Source organism: Schistocerca nitens, chromosome 1 (genome assembly GCF_023898315.1).
Source record: "Schistocerca nitens isolate TAMUIC-IGC-003100 chromosome 1, iqSchNite1.1, whole genome shotgun sequence".
NCBI classification, from domain to species: Eukaryota; Metazoa; Arthropoda; class Insecta; order Orthoptera; family Acrididae; genus Schistocerca; species Schistocerca nitens.
The window spans coordinates 1,099,440,681-1,099,458,235 of NC_064614.1; the positions used below are offsets into that span (position 1 = coordinate 1,099,440,681).

Below are 17,555 nucleotides of genomic sequence, written 5' to 3' on the forward strand. Positions count from 1 at the left end.
TATTCGCTGATTTCTGAAGTCATTTTATCGAGTGTAATATGATACTCCAGTAGGGGGGGGGGAGGGCTATAGCCCCATAATAGCTCCCCCCCTCCCCCCCCCGTTGTTACCATGCTGCTTACAACTTGCCAGTTTTGCAAATACAGGCATATACATAATTGCCAAAATGGCAAAACGTTATGTAGAGGAATCTGCCCACATAAACTTTAGCGCAGAACTCGAAAATCAGACATGAACAAAAAGAAAAAAATCATATGTTGAAAGTATGATTTCCTTCCTGGCGACAAAATTACATCCTTGCATTAGCTTAAGACGTAAATATTTAAGTGAAAACAAAATGTGCTCCCACATCTGCTGCCATCAGCACACAATACAAGTTTACTAACACCAAATTCCGTCAAATACATATGGCGCTGAGACATTTCACTTATTTAAGAAACATCTAGTACATAGTATTGGAGTTTCCAGAAATACCGTGATTAATTTACCTTATAGAAGCCCATCCTCTTATTTTACACAGTCAGTTTCACTATATCGGGTCAGTGATTGGGTTGACGGGCGTCATTATTCAGATACACAAACTGATCAGACTCGTGTAATTTTTGCTATTCGATATTTTGTACAGCAGAAAAATGATCGGCTTAAATATATCAGGGGGTTCTGGTCATTAATAGAAAAGAATTTAACGAAAGATCATCAAGAGCGCCCGATCGTTCTTATGCGAATAATCCGCCGCCAACATCGCCTGCTTTTTTCCTGACACCTTTATAAATCACAACGTACATGGAACAAATGATTAGGAGACAAGCACAATGTACGTGGAACAAATGATTAGGAGATAATGTGGTGGCTTGAATCCATGACGAAGCCAACCCAACAGATAATTTTAAATACCGTTTATCAACCAAATATAGGAGAACAATCTAACGTACATCTGCTTAGCTTCAGCTCCTAAGAGCAAGAGGACAATTAAAAGGAAGAAGGTAATTGAAGTTTACACATTCAAACTTTTTAGTTGCCTTACGTTCACCAAGCATATTCCTTGGCAGTAGAGACGTTTTAAAAAGAATCACTGTTAAAGCAATTAATGTTATCATTCAATGGACAGCTTGTTTTTCTTAAAAATAAAAGTATTTTCTTTTAATAAAAGTTATTATATCTTTAATTACGAGGGGTAGAAATAAAAACTTTGAGGTTCGCCGATTACATTGTAATTCTGTCAGAGACAGCAAATGACTTGGAAGAGCAGTTTAACGGAATGGACAGTGTCTTGAAAGGAGGATATAAGATGAACATCATCAAAAGCAATCCGAGGAAAATGGAATGTAGTCGAATTAAGTCGGGTGATGCTGAGGGAATTAGATTAGCAAATGAGACACTTAAAGTAGTAAAGGAGTTTTGCTATTTGGGAAGCAAAATAACTGATGATGGTCGAAGGAGAGAGGATATAAAATGTAGACTGGCAATGGCAAGGAAAGCGTTTCTGAAGAAGAGAAATTTGTTAACATCGAGTATAGATTTAAGTGTCAGGAAGTAGTTTCTGAAAATATTTGTACGGATTGTAGCCATGTATGGAAGTGAAACATTGACGATAAGTAGTTTGGACAAGAGCAGAATAGAAGCTTTCAAAATGTGGTGCTACAGAAAAATGCTGAAGATTAGATGGGTAGATCACATAACTAATGAGGAAGTATTGAACAGAATTGGGGAGAAGAGGAATTTGTGGCCCAACTTGACAAGAAGAAGGGACTGGTTGGTAGGACATGTTCTGAGGCATCAAGGGATTACAAATTTAGCGTTGGAGAGCAGCGTGGAGGGTAAAATTTGTAGAGGGAGACCAAGAGATGAATACACTAAGCAGATTCAGAAGGATGTAGGTTGCAGTAAGTACTGGGAGATGAAGAAGCTTGCACAGGATAGAGTAGCATGGAGAGCTGTATCAAACCAGTCTCAGGACTGAAGAGCACAACAACAACAACAAATGGCTCTGAGCACTATGGGACTTAACATCTATGGTCATCAGTCCGGTAGAACTTTGAACTACTTAAACCTAACTAACCTAAGGACATCACACAACAACAACAACAATTACAAGGGTTTCCCAGAAAGTGGAGCACCGCATTTTCTTCTTCAACAATTCTTTATTGAACATAATGAGAATTACACACTCGAAAGAATTGTGTTTTATCTACACAATCTATTTTTTCACGTTATCTCCATCCCGTTCTATGACCTTCCTCCAACGCGAAACAAGGGTGTTTCTGCCCTGTCGGACCAGCCACTATCCTGGTGGCGGAGCCAGTGCTTCACTGTATGAATCACCTCCTCATCGTCCTCAAAATGTCTTTCACGAATGGTATCCCTTAATGGCCCAAACAAGTGGAAGTGCGAGGAGGCTAGGTCAGGGTTGTCAGATGTGACAGCTGTGGTCTGGTCTCCCCGACCGTTGCAAATCGTGGAGCTCTGCTGAACCGCCTTCTGATGGTTTCACCCTCCATGCCTAACGACTAACTGTACTTCTGTCGGCAGCAGATGCTCCACAGACGTTGCAGAAGCGTTTGTGAATATTCCCACAGTTTCATCCTCTGCAGTGATAAATTCAATGACGGCACTTTACCTCTAACGTACATCACCTACAAACACCATTTTGAAACTGTCCTGCAGCTAGAAGAGCTCCTAAAAACAAGGCTGGCGTATCCGCCATTTTGTTTCCCAACGAATGCTAAACACAGAACGTAGCTTATATGAACCGTGTCGTTTTGTTCAAGTTTTCTGAAATATTTTAGAAGTGTCCTGCATAGAGCCTTAGATCGTACTATTTTGAGCTTTCATTCCGCTCAAGTTTACATCGATATGTGGATTAGACACAAAAATCTCGTGTTTTATTTGCTCATTGCTGCTTTTCTTTGCTGCCTGAATGAAGAATAAAGGTGCAAGAAACATGTATATTTCTGTGATAGAATCGCGTACTATGTTTATGTTTTATTTTCTTCTCGGAATTCAGATCGAATATTCGATATTGACGTTAATGGCACAGCTGCATCTAAAGTGTATATTTGCGTAACAACCAAGTATAAATATGAAACTCACCAAATACGGCACTTATAATCGAATGAAGGCTTGCTTCGTTAAATTTGCAGAACACATAACAACACACTTAACACTTGCACCGTTCCTTCTCCAAGGTAAAGTATAAGTTATGTGTAAATATGGAAAATTACTAAAGTTGACAAAGGATCGACTATCAGTACTGTTAATTTCAATCTCTTGCATTCTTCCAGTTAATTATGAAGCAAACAATTTGTGCACTATCCCACTCATACCACAATACTTAAGCTTATTTAGAAGAATGTCATGATTCACACAGTTAAAAGCCTTTGACAGATCACAAAAGATGCTAGTGGGTGACGTTCGGTTATTCAGAGCATTTAATATCTGCTCAGAGAAATCATAATATATATTATATAGCATTTTCTGTTGAGAAACCTTTTTGAAAATCAATCTGACATTTTTTTAGTACTTCATTTTTACAAATATATGAAGCTGCTCTTGAATACATTACTTTTGCAAGAATTTTGGATAAAGTTGTCAGAAGTGAGATTGGGCAGTAGTTGTTAGTATCAGACATATCCCCCTTTTTATGCAATGATTTAACAATAGCACATTCAAGTCTATCCGGAAACATGCCCTGTTGGAGTTAGCTACTACATATGTGGTCGAGAATCTTACTTAGCTCTTGGGAACAAGTTTTTAGTACTCTTTTGGAAACGCCATCCATGTGGGCTTTTACTTTTGAGTGAATTTATTATTTTCCTGATTTCAGTAGGAGAGATTGGTTGAATTTCAGTTTCATGAAATTGCATAGGTACTGCCTCCTCTAGATACATCCTTGCATTTTCTAATGAACAGCTGGATCCTATTTTCTCTACAACAGTTAAAAATTATTATTAAAAATATTTTCTGCCTGTGACTTTTTGTTAACAAACTTCTCATTGTGTGACAGAAATACAGTCTTCCTGTGATCTCGGTTGTCCTGTTTCCCTTTTAACAATATTACAGATCGTTTTAATTTAACATTTCTTAAAACAGTGTAGTAGTTTTTACAGTGTTTGACTGTTTCTGGATAATTACTCCTGCCAGCTAAAACATACGTTTCCCCTTTCTGTTTGCAAGATATTATTATTCGTTTAGTAAGCCAAGGCTTTTTGGATGGTTTCTTATAATTATGTTTCACTGTTTTCTTAGGGAAACTGTTTTCATATATACCCACTAAGGTACCGTGAAACAGGTTAGGTTAGGTTAATTAGCATTACTTTCCCTGTCCACCTCATCCCAGTCTAACTGTTGCAAGCTTTCACTAAAATTTATAACTGTTAAATCATTAACCGAATGCACTATTTTGGAGAACTGTTCTGCTTTACTGTATGGAGCTATGTAATATACTGTAACTAGCTGCGCATCATGACCAGAAAGACCATTCTTAACAGGAAATCTTTTTATTTGATTAAATTTATCTTGGTCTATAAAAATATTATCTATCCGTGTAATGCTTTCCTGTACTACTTGAGTAGTAAAATCAATAACTGATGTCAAACTGAAAGAACTTCGAGGTCATTCTTTCTACCAGACTCTTTTATAAAATCTACATTGAAATCCCCACAAACAATTTGCTTCCCTCTGTGTGACAGACAGCACAACAAAGAATCTAAATTTTTGAGAAATAACTGAAAAATTCCCAGTGGGGGACTTTACACAGCTACAATGATTATTTAGTTTAAGCTCACAGGCACATGCTGCTATATGTTGCTCTACACAACAGTTTTCAGTTTCTTCATTTTATCACACCATGACAAATTGTAACATATATATGACAACTCCTCCTCCTTACAAGTGCTGAAAGCTTATTTCCACCTACATATACTTCTTGCATATCTGTAACTAACAGTACATCTATTCCACCCTCAGTTTCTAAATCTTCTACAGAAAGAAGAAGCTAATCTACTTTGTTTTTTAATCCCCTGATATTTTGATACAATATACTGACACTGTTATTGAAATACAAGCCAAGATCGCTTAAAACTTACGTAGATGACCGGTTTCGGCAGAATGAAACTGAGTATTGCTTTTGATGTGACCTACGCCCTATCACCCAGGGAGCTTAATGTTTTACATGATGTGTTGCTATTGTGCGATGCCGACAGTATAATTGGCGAGCTTTCTCAACTATAAAAATAGCAGATAGCTCTGAAGTGTTATGATTACTATTGTGATACAGATCCAATGACGGCAGTTTAGGCCTAATTCTGCCAAAAACAGTCATGTGCATAAAAGTTTTAAACTATCGTGGCTTGTATTCTATCAGTGACTGTCAGTATACTATAAGAGGCACATATTGTACTCTACATACTGTATGTTCTAGAATGTTTTGCTGTGTTATAATATTTTGGGGCTGCCAACTCCCTATAGGCAGAAACTCTGTTAAGAGGTAGTACTTTCAAAACAGCGAAACAAAAGCCTACGTTCGAATGTCACATACGATTTTTACTATTAAATATTGCTTCAGGGCATAACAAATATTATTTACTTACAATACATAACTGTGCGCTCCGTCCGGATTCCCAGTTTCCACGACGACAGTTAACAGTTCATTTTTTTTCTTCGCTCTAAATCCACTTCTAGAATGGTTAGAACAGTTAATGGCAGCACAATCACCCATAATTTCGAGCTAAATTGCCGTGACGCAAATCCTCTAGCACCGCAGAACGTTTGCACTTCAGGGCTTTGGGAAACAAAATGGCGGATGCGCCAGCTCGTACTTACTTCTTGCAGATAGCTCTGGCGGTGTCTCTTATTCATAACCAGTGGAATTTTCTTGCGTTGTGAATCGAGCTTATGACAGTTATCTGTGTGCCTTGAGTATACCCCCCCCCTCCCTCCACCCACGTCCATTTCCCCCAACCTCTCTGTCCATCTCCTCCTGTCCCTCTATCTCTTCCTCACTACCTTTATCTCCCCCTCCCTCCTCTGTCCGTCCACATCTCCTGCTGCCCCCTATCTCTGACCATCTGTTCCTCCTCCTTTCTGTGTCAGTCTGCTCCTCCCCTTTCTCTCTGTCCATTTCCACATCCTTCCTCCTGTATCCACCCCTCCCTCATCCCTTTCTCTGTCCATTTCTCGCTCACCCTTAATGTATCCTTCTCCTCCCTTGTCATATCTGAAGCCATGTCCTCCCCTCTCCATCTGCCCACCTCTTCCTTCATCCTTATCTGTCCACGTTATGACTCCAACCCCAATAGGAGGTTGCTGGATCTTACCGTCCACAGTATTTCTGTCCAGAAAGTAGTATGTAAACCATGTTTGGTTGAAATTTATCCAGGGGTTTAGGAGGAGCTTTTTACTTGCTACTTTTCCAGAGTACGCACATGTCAATATATTTCACATATATTTAAAATATTTCACAGATATTTCTACACGTATCTGTAGCGAATTCCGTCATGCAGTCTCGAATTCCTCTATGGCATGACGCCATTCCTGAACAGCGCGTCGTACAGTAACATAATTTGGCGGGCGCAGTCGGCAGTATATTTTTACACAGTCTGCCAAGCATGTGCGAACAGTGTTAGTAGGGAAGACATAATAAATTACAACGTCGTTGACGATGGGGCATTTGTTCACGTATCTCACTATTTATGAATTCATGTTAATCAATTACATCATTTTGCAGATACACTCAGAGGGATAGGTGAATACAGTCCGCAAAATTTTCCGTGGGTACTGTTGGTGTTAAAGAAGTAATAAATTAAAACGTAATTCGTGATGCAGTAGTTTTTCACTCATATCAATGTTTATAACACCATATCTACTGAACTATACGTGGTACAGTGATATAATACTGTAGACACATTCAGCAGCACATGTGGATACTGACTACGAAATTTGTTGTGAATAGAGTTAGTAACAGATAAGTAATAAATTTATTCGTCATGTATGCCGCGGCAGTTTTTTCACGCATCCTTGTGTTTACGACGACCTATCTCCTGAACTATACTTCGAAAAATGATTTCACCAGTAGTATATGCGAATATGCTAAAGTAGTATTTACGAGGCGTGTTCAGAAAGTAAGCTCCGATTGATTGCCACATTGAAACCACAGTGAACATCAGAAATGTTTTACTTGTAACAATTAGCTACACCTTTCAGCTACTTCTCTACGTAGTCGCCGTTCTGATTTAGACTTTTGTTATAGCGTTGTACCAACTTTTCAATAGCTTCATCATAGAAGGCAGCCGCCAGTGCTTTCCGCCAATTCTCCACGCTGGCCTACACCTCGTTGTCTGTGTCAAAATGTTGTCTTCAAAGACAGCGGTTCATGTGACCACAGATGAAACTCAGGGGGAGACAATTGCGGACTGTATTGTGGGTAATCTCACATTTCCATTTGAAAACGATGCAGGAGCATCTTCATTGCCCCTGCAGAATACGGCTGAGAATTGTCTTGAAGAAGAAACAGCACGACAGTTATGTAATGTTAGCTGCATAGCTTCAGGCGAAATTTCTCACCAAGCCCTCGTACTTGCGGCAGACACTATTTTCTAGACATCTTTACGCACTCACTGCGAGCTCAGAAATGAGAAGAGCGACGTGATGCTAACTGGGGTTATACTAGAGACACTACCCAACACATCTGTGCAAAGCTTTATCGGATTTTCATAGTCGTTTCCATTTCGCGACCGATCGGAGCTTACTTTCTGAACGCCCCTCGTACTTATCTGGGCAGTAATACTACCAGGGATGGAAAGAGCAAGGCAGAAGTGAGAAGTAGAATTGCTCAAGCAAAGTCTGCTTTTAACAAGAAAAAAAAACATCTTAACATCTAAGAGCATCAGCCTTGAAATCAGGAAAAGATTTTTGAAATCATATGAGTGTAGCACGCTATGGGTGTGAAACATGGACTCTCGGGACAGAGGAAGACCAGAAGCTAAATTCTTTTGAAATGTGGTGCTATAGACGTATGCTCAAAATAAAGTGTATCGACATGGTCACAAACGAAGTGGTTCTGGAAAGAGCAGGTGAGAAGAGAAGCTTCTGGAGTTTCATTGTTAAAAGAAGAGTGCAATTTACAGGCCATCTATTAAGACATAAAGGACTCCTGAACACAATCATAGAGGGATATGTCGAGGGAAAAAGACCAAAAGGAAGACCACGACTGATGTACATGGATCAAATCGTGAAAGATGTGGGATGTAACACCTATAAAGAAATGAAGAGAAAATCTGAAAGACGCACAGAATGGAGACAAGCTGCCATTGTAGCTGTTGCAAACCAATCCTTGGATTGACCACTACAGAAGAAGAAGAAGATATGCGAATACTGAATGCAAAGCTTGTCGTGCATACAGTTAATGATAAAAAGGCAATAAATTAAAACGTCATGCCTGATGCAGCGGTTTTACTGTATGTGCAGCGAAAATCGATTAAGCCATAAACCTTTTTCCTTTCATGATTTTGTGGGGCTTATCAGCGAGAAAACTTTCGTAAAGGTTTCTAATGATGTGTAAAGTTTTTTGCAAGCCACTAAGTGCTCAAAGTCTGCGAATTCGTGCGTCGTGCGCTACACTACTTGTTCACCCCCGTCCCTACCCCTTTGATAGGTAGATGGGTCTTGGTTTTGCAGTCAGTGCAATGTTTACAAATGCGGAGTTGGCAGATGCCCCTTTGATGTATGGATTAGCACGGAGCAATAGCCGTGGCGCGGTACGTTTGTATCGAGACAGATTTCCAGAACGAAGGTGTCCCGACAGGAAGACGTTCGAAGCAATTGATCGGCGTCTTAGGGAGCACGGAATATTTCAGCCTATGACTCGCTAATGGGGAAGACCTAGAACGACGAGGACACCTGCAATGGACGAGGCAATTCTTCGTGCAGTTGACGATAACCCTAATGTCAGCACCAGAGAAGTTGCTGCTGTACGAGGTAACGTTGACAACGTCACTGTATGGAGAGTGCTACGGGAGAACCAGTTGTTTCCGTACCATGTACAGCGTGTGCAGGCACTATCAGCAGCTTATTGGCCTCCACGGGTACACTTCTGCGAATGGTTCATCCAACAATGTGTCAATTCTCATTTCAGTGCAAATGTTCTCTTTTCGGATGAGGCTTCATTCCAACGTGATCAAATTGTAAATTTTCACAATCAACATGTGTGGGCTGACGAGAATCCGCACGCAATTGTGCAATCACGTCATCAACACAGATTTTCTGTGAACGTTTGGGCAGGCATTGTTGGTGATGTCTTGATTGGGCCCCAATTCTTCCACCTACGCTCAATGGAGCACGTTATCATGATTTCATACGGGATACTCTACCTGTGCTGCTAGAACATGTGCCGTTACAAGTACGACACAACATGTGGTTCATGCACGCTGGAGCTCCTGCACATTTCAGTCGAAGTGTTCGTATGCTTCTCAACAACAGATTCGGTGACCGATGGATTGGTAGAGGCGGACCAATTCCATGGCCTCCACGCTCTCCTGACCTCAACCCTCTTTCATTTATGGGGATATTTGAAAGCTCTTGTCTACCCAACCCCGGTACCAAATGTAGAGACTCTTCGTGCTCGTATAGTGGACGGCTGTGATACAATACGCCATTCTCCAGGGCTGCATCAGCGCATCAGGGATCCCATGCGACGGAGGGTGGTTGCATGTATTCTCGCTAACGGAGGACATTTTGAACATTTCCTGTAACAAAGTGTTTGAAGTCACGGTGATACGTTGTGTTGCTGTGTGTTTCCATTCCATGATTAATGTGATTTGAAGAGAAGTAATAAAACGAGCTCTAACATGGATAGTAAGCGTTTCCGGACACATGTCCACATTACATATTTTTTTCTTTGTATGTGAGGAATGTTTCCTGAAAGTTTAGCCGTACCTTTTTGTAACACCCTGTATAACTGTACCTGCAAAATATATCACTGTTCGACACACAGCTCAGGAGATATGACGTCATGCACTCTGAAATGCATGAAAAACAAGCCTTTGCTTACAATGGGGCGCAGACTGTCCGGATTATACTCATCCAGTGTTATATGAGACCACTTGGCGAGTTCTTACTAATGTGACTATCAGTCCAATTTGTTTCGGGACAATCACGATTATCGTAGTTCTGTCCTGAATATTTGCAACATTACTTCCAGACGCTTAGGTAACCCAGATTTAACAAGTATGAAACAATTTATTCGCAATTAGATGTTTGTATCGGAATGTTTTATTATTAAGCTTCAGTTAAGTTGGCGAAACTGTTTGACAATGAGATTCAATTCTCACCGAAGAGTAAGAGTACTCGCTTACATTGTTCATACGAGACAGAACGCTTGTTTCTACCATCATACATCGTTTTCAATTTTTTTTTCAATATCGAAATTTGTGATGTGTTCCGAATATCGGTCTAGAAAATATGCTCACCTTACTTTCTAGAAACCGGAAAAAACGCTACAGAAATGATGATGAATTGTTGCTACTGTGGATCAATTCGAAATTCGTCAAACAAGGAAAGTTACTTTCATAGCTAAGTACCTCAAATTATAGTTATTACACTAACGAAAGACGCTTTATGTGTTGAAAAGCACAGGGTGCAGCCAGCTGCAGGTGGTGGCTCATGATGGTACCAACGATGTGTATCACTTTAGATCGGAAGAGATTTTTTCTGGTTTCGGGCGGCTAGCTGAATTGGTAAAGACGCCAGTATTGCTTGCGATATGAAGGCAGTGCTCATCATCGATAATATAGTCGACAGAACCGACTGTAGTCCTGTGGCACAGAGCCTGTTGGAGGGTTTGAATCAGAGGCTCAGACGGTTCTGCGAGAGCGTAGACTGCTGCTTCCTCGACTTGCGCCATCAGGTGGTGGATTTCTGGGATCCGTTTAATAGGACAGGGGTCCAATACTCACAGGAAGCGTCTGTACGGGTAGCGGGGTCTGTATGGAGGGGACTGGGTGTTCTTTTTTTTTTTTTTTTTTTTTTTTTTTAAGTTGGAAGGGCGTTAGTCTAAAATGGTGCAGGGCAAACACAAATACGAACCTAGCAACAATCGGGGTTGTAGTTGTCAATTGCCGTGGCTGCGTTGGGAAAGAACCAGAGCTCCAAGCCCTTATAGAAAGCACTGAAGCTCAAATCGTTAGAAGTATGGAAAGCTGGCTAAAGCTGGGAACAAGTTCAACTGAAATTTTTTCAAAGGACCTAACCGTCTTCGGAAAATATAGATTAAATACAGTCAGTGATGGATTGTTTATTGCTGTCAGTAGTGGTCTGCCTGGTAGTAAAGTAGACAGTTACTGTGAGTTAGTATGGGTAGAGATAATGCTTGACAATCGGAATAAATAGATAACCGCTTCATTTTACCGACCCCATGACTCAGATGATATAATTGCTCAACACTTCAAAGAAAACTTGCGTCTTATTTCGAACAGGTATCCCACTCATACAATTGTAGGAGGGTTGACTGAAAAGTAATGCCTCCACATTTGTAACTCTTCAACAGATAGCAGCACTGGTACGCGGCAAGTACTGGCTTGTTCCTTAGGCTCTTCTCTGCAGCTCCAGTTGGCGGGAAGCCTTATCACTGAACGGTTGTGTTGTTACAGTGTAAGCTATGGAACCCTGTGCAGACGGTCGGTCAGTGCGATTTAAGCAACGTGCAGTCATTGAATTCTTGTCAGCAGAAGGTGTCACCCCGAAGGAGATTCATCAGAGAATAAAAGCAGTTTATGGTGATTGTCTTGATGTGAGTACTGCGCGTCGTTGGGCGAGTATGTTTGAAGATGTTGAGGCGGGAACATCTGACCTGCGTAACAAGCAAACACGTAGTTGGACGTCCTGTGACAGCAACCAACGAGTTCCACAAGCAAAATGTTGACTGATTGATTCAGGACGATCGTAGTATCACTCAGAGAGAAAAAGGAAGCACAATCGGCAAAATCGGAAAAGGGAAATGTTTTCCTGCAGCATGAAAATGCCGAATCACACAATTCACGCACCACCACAGCAGAACTTCAGGGACTAAATCTCACCACCGTACTCATCCTCCATACAGTCCAGATTTAGCACCGTCTGACTTCCATCTGTTCCCATTAATGAAATACAATCTGCGGGGACATCATTATTCTTCTGATGAAGACGTTGAGAGAACTGTGAGACTGTGGTTGCGGAAACAGAGTGTCGACTTCTTCCGTGACGGCTTAAGGAAACTTGTTCATAGTTTGCAGAAATGTGTCCAGTTGGGAGGTGATTATGTGGAAAAGTGAATATTCTAAGGATTATTTCTGCGTTTGATTTATTAAAATATTCACATTCAAACCCAATTAACGAAGGTGGAGGCATTATTTTTCATTGAGCCCTCGTAGGTGGTGGTGACTTCACTCTACTATCGATATGTTGGCAAAAATACATGTTTAAAGCCGGCGGTAAGAAAAAAACGTCGCCCGAAATTGAACTAAATGCTTTCTCAGAAAATTATTTTGAGCAGTCAGCTCAGTAGCCAGTTAAAAGTGTAAATGACCTTAATGCAACAAGTAATCCTCAGCAAAAAGGGAGCATCATGTCAGATACACAGGTTAGTAACCACAAGGTTGTTGTAGCGGGACTGAATTCTATGATATCCAAACCCAGTAAAAATAAGCACAAAGTACATCCATTCGAAAAAAATCGGATAAACATTCGCTTGATGCTTTTATCATAGCCAGTCTCAGCTCCTTCTGATCTGCCTATATAAGTGTAGACCAGATGTGGTCTGATTTCAGAAAAATAGAATCGACGGAAACTGAGAGATATAAATCACATAAAATGATAAGAGCTGACACAGATCCCCTATGGTACGCAAAACGAGTCAGAATGTTGCAGACGCAACGATAAGAGTTTGCCAAATTTGAAAGAATGCAAAATCTCCATGATTGGCGAAATTTTACAGAAGCACGAAATTTAGCACGAACTTCAGTGCGAGATGCTTTTAATAGTTTCTACAACGAAAGTGTCTCGAAACTGGCAGTAAATCCAAAGATATTCTGGTCATTTGCAAAGTACACGAGCGACAAGTCGTAAATCAATGCCTTCACTGTGCGATAACAATGGTGATATCACTAATGACAGTTCCATTAAATCAGAGTTACTAAACATGGCTTCCCGGAACACCGCCACCAAAGGAGGTGAAGTAAATATTTCAAATTCAAGTCTAGAACAATTGCCAACATGAGTAACTTAGAAGTAGATATCCTCGGGGGAGCGAAGCAGCTTATATACTATGTGATCATAAGTATATCGACACCTGGCTGAAAATGACTTACAAGTTCCTGGCGCCCTCCATCGTTAGTGGTGGAATTCAATACGGTTTGGCCCACCATTAGCCTTGACGACAGCTTCCACTCTCGCAGGCATATGTTCAACCAGGTGCTGGAAGGTTTCTTTGGAAACTGCAGCCCATTCTTCACGGAGTGCTACACCGAGCAGAGGTATCGATGTCGGTCGGTGAGGTCTGGCACGAAGTCGGCGTTCCAAATCATCCCAAAGGTGTTCTATAGAATTCAGGTCAGGACTCTGTGCCGGCCAGTCCATTACCCTTACAAGGATGTTATTGTCGTGTAACCACTCCGTCACAGGCCGTGCATTGTGAATAGGTGCTCGATCGTGTTGAAAGATGCAGTACCATCCCCGAACTGCTCTTCAGCAGCGAGAAGCAAGAAGGTGCTTAAAACATCAATGTAGGCCTGTGCTCTGATAGTGCCACGCCAAACAACAAGTGGTGCAAGCCCCCTCCATGAAAAACACGACCACACCATAACACTATCGCCTCCGAATTTTACTGTTGGCACTACACACGTTGCCAGATGCCGCTCACCGGGCGTTCGCCATCCTCGCACCCTGCCATCGGATCGGCACATTGTTTACTGTGATTCGCCACTCCACACAACCTTTTTCCACTGTTCAATCGTCTAAAGTTTACGCTCCTTACACCAAGCGAGGCATCGTTTGGCATTTACCGGCTTGTTGAGTGGCTTATGAGCAGCTGCTCGACCATGAAATCCATGTTTTCTCACCTCCTGCGTAACTGTCATAGTACTTGCAGTGGATTCTTAACCAGTTTGGAATTCCTGTGTGATGATCTGGATAGATGTCTGCCTATTACACATTACGACCCTCTTCAACTGTCTGCTGCTTCTGTCAGTCAACAGACGAGGTCAGCCTGTACCCTTTTGTGCTGTACGTGCCCCTTCACGTTGCCACTTCACTGTCACATCGGAAACTGTGGACCTAGGAATGTTCAGGAGTGTGGAAATCTCGTGTACAGACGTATAACACAAGTGACGCCCAATCACCTGATCCTTTCGAAGTCCATGAGTTCCGCGGTGTGCCTCATTCTGCTCTCTCACGATGGCTAATGACTAAAAAAATTCAAATGGCTCTAAGGACTATGGGACTTAACATCTGAGGTCATCAGTCCCCTAGACTTAGAACTACTTAAACCTAAGTAACCTAAGGACATCACACACATCCATGCCCGAGACAGGCTTCGAACCTGCGACCGTAGCAGTAGCGCGGTTCCGGCCTGAAGCGCCTAAAACCGCTTGGCCACAGCGGCCGGCCTAATGACTACTGAGGTCGCTGATTTGTAGTACCTGGTAGCAGGTGACAGCACAATGTACCTAATATGAAAAACGTATGTTTTCGGGGGTGTCTGGATAGTTTTGAACACATAGTTTATTATTTAATACAGTCAAGGTCTCCGATCCAGATTGTATACCAGTCAGGTTCCTTTAGAGTATGTTGATGCAATAGCTCCACACTTAGCACCGTTCGTTCGTCGAAAGACCCATATATTGTGAGGGACAACTTGTACGTGAAGACCAATTTTATAATATAATTCATGAAAAATGACCTGAAACTATTTTCGTATGTATAAGAGATTGTATTTTTGACACCACTGAACCGAAGATGTTGCCTGAGTGGCAGAATCGATTGTAAGTAGGGCAGCGCAGAGCGCAGTAGCAGTCGTCGCTATAGCTGGACGCAAGGCTTGAAGTTAGTGGCTAACTGTGAGAATTTAGTTGTTGGTCTATGGACGCAGCATAATTTAGTTTTTATAAAACGAAGCAATGAATGATATTGTGACTCAAAGGTAAAGCAACTGGAACAAATTTGTAACGTAATGACATTTTGTATATTTAGTTTTTAAGTATTCAGCAACGCAATGTGGGTTTCCCTAATTTTTACAGTACTCACCCTTGAATGTAGAAACAAAGTACATTTCAATCAGATTTAACCTATAGGTTGATCAGATATCTCCGATTTGTAACAGTCTGTGTGTTTTCTAATTCTGATGCAGAGAAGCTAAATTTTGGGATCTGTTATGTCAAACGATGTCAGATCTTTTGTCATGTAACAATCCAAGTGTTTTTAATTACGACAGTAAGTGAGAAATGTAGAACAGTTGAGAAGTTCACTGATTTTGAAGTTAATGTAAAATGTTTCATATCAGGTTTTGTGAAGGAGAAACTTTTATTTTGAATACAGTTTTCTAACTGATGAATTTAGTCTTAGGTTATCACCTTATCAGTACCTCACCCTCTTCCATGTCGTGTTCATTTGAACCCAACGAATATTTTTTTAAAGAAATCATTTTTCAATTGGTGTCAGAAAAATTTTAATGTTCTAGAATCAGAAAAGTATTAATGTTTGTAACAGCTTCATTGCGGGCAGCATTGTAAAGAGATGAGCCAATATCCAGTATCTTCACTGAACATTTGCAAGGCCATTCATTTATCAACCAATCTACTGATATTATTTGTATGAAGCTATCGGATACCGACATTCCATTTTTCTGTGTCAAAATTGAGTATTTTCTATGTCTACCGTGGAGAGAACAGAATACCAAGATTACATCCGTTGCGGCTCGAGAGCTAAGAAAAATTTATTTGTTTGTTTATTTGCACAGGGAATTTTGTCAATTTTTTTGTGTAGGGCTACAGAACTCAGCGCTCACGAGACTGGGAAAATTTAAGAGGGATTGATTGCATTTTGGGCGTAGCATACTGGTTTTCCAGATTAAGTTGTTTAATTTTTTTTTGTTTTGATTACAGTAAAACTGATTAAGCACACCATTTGCTCAACAACACATCACACAGTAAATTTGCGTCAGGCAAGCATTACGCATTTCATATTAACTGGCAAATAAAAAACACAAAAACTTTTATAAAGAACTTTACAACCTAAAGTCAGGATGTTGTCCAAGTAACACCAATATCCGGGAAAAGAGTAGAAGTAATCCTCTGAATTACAAATCCATATCATTAACGTCGATATGAAGTAGGATGTTAGAACATATACTGTGATAACGTTATGAATAATCTAAAAGAAAAGAAAAGACAATTTACTGAAAAATAACTCTGTTAAAGGAAATATCGTTCTTGTGAGGTACAACTTGCTCTTTATTCTCACTAAGTAATGAGTACTATCGACTAGGAACGTCAAATTTATTCCATGTTTTTAGAGTTCCAGATGGTTTCTGACACCGTTCCTCACAAGCAACTTCTAAATCAAATTGCGTGCGTGTAGAGTACGCCTCAGTTGTGCGACAGGATTCGTGAGTTCCTATCAGACAAGTCACAGTTCTTAGTAACTGACGGAAAGTCATCGAGTGAAACAGAAGTGGTATGTAGCGCTCCCCAAGGAGATGTTACAGGCCCTCTGGGGTTTCTGATCTACATAAACGCTTAGGGGACAATTTGAGCAGTCGTCTTAGATTGTTTGCAGATGGTGCTGCCATTGACCTTCTTGTTAAGTCATCAGATGATCAAACCCAATTGCAAAATGATTTAGACAAGACATCCATATAGTGCGAAAAATGGCAACTGACTCAAAGTAATGATAAGTGTGCACTGAAAGACGTACGCAAAATTTTGTTTACGCGATAAATCACACAGATCTAATGGCTGTAAATTCATCTAGGTACTTAGGAATTACAGAGTACGAGTAAGTTACATTGGAAAGATCGCTTAAATAATGTTGTGGTGAAAGCAAACTAAAGACTGCGATTTATTGGCAGAACACTTAGAAAGTGCAACAAGTCTGTTAAATAAACTGCTTACATCGTGCTTGTCCCTCCTCTTCTGAAGTATTGCGGTGTGACAGAAGGACAGCTCGCTTTATGTTATGGCGAAATAGAGGAGACAGTACTACTGACATGATACATGAACTGGGGTGGCAGTCATTGACATAAAGGCGTTTTTCGTTGCAGTAAGATCTCGTGAAATTTCAATCACCAAGTTTCTCCTCCGATTGTGAAAATACGCTATTGGCACCGACCTACATGCGGAGAAATGATAGACATGATAAAATACGTGAAATCAGAGCTCACACAGAAAGATTTAATTGCTCATTTTTCAGCATGCCCTTCGAGAGTGGAACGCTAGAGAAATAGCTTGAAAGTAGTTCGATGAACACTCTGTCGGGCGGCCGGCCGGCCGGGGTGGCCGAGCGGTTCTAAGCGCATTAGTCCGGAACCGCGC

At 40.9% G+C, this 17,555-nt stretch overlaps 1 protein-coding gene across 1 annotated transcript in view; it reads left to right on the top strand.

Moving 5' to 3' along the window:
• LOC126230763 (uncharacterized) overlaps window positions 1-17,555 on the top strand; it is a 436,134-nt gene that overhangs the window by 141,378 nt on the left and 277,201 nt on the right. The gene's annotated exons all lie outside the window — the stretch shown is intronic.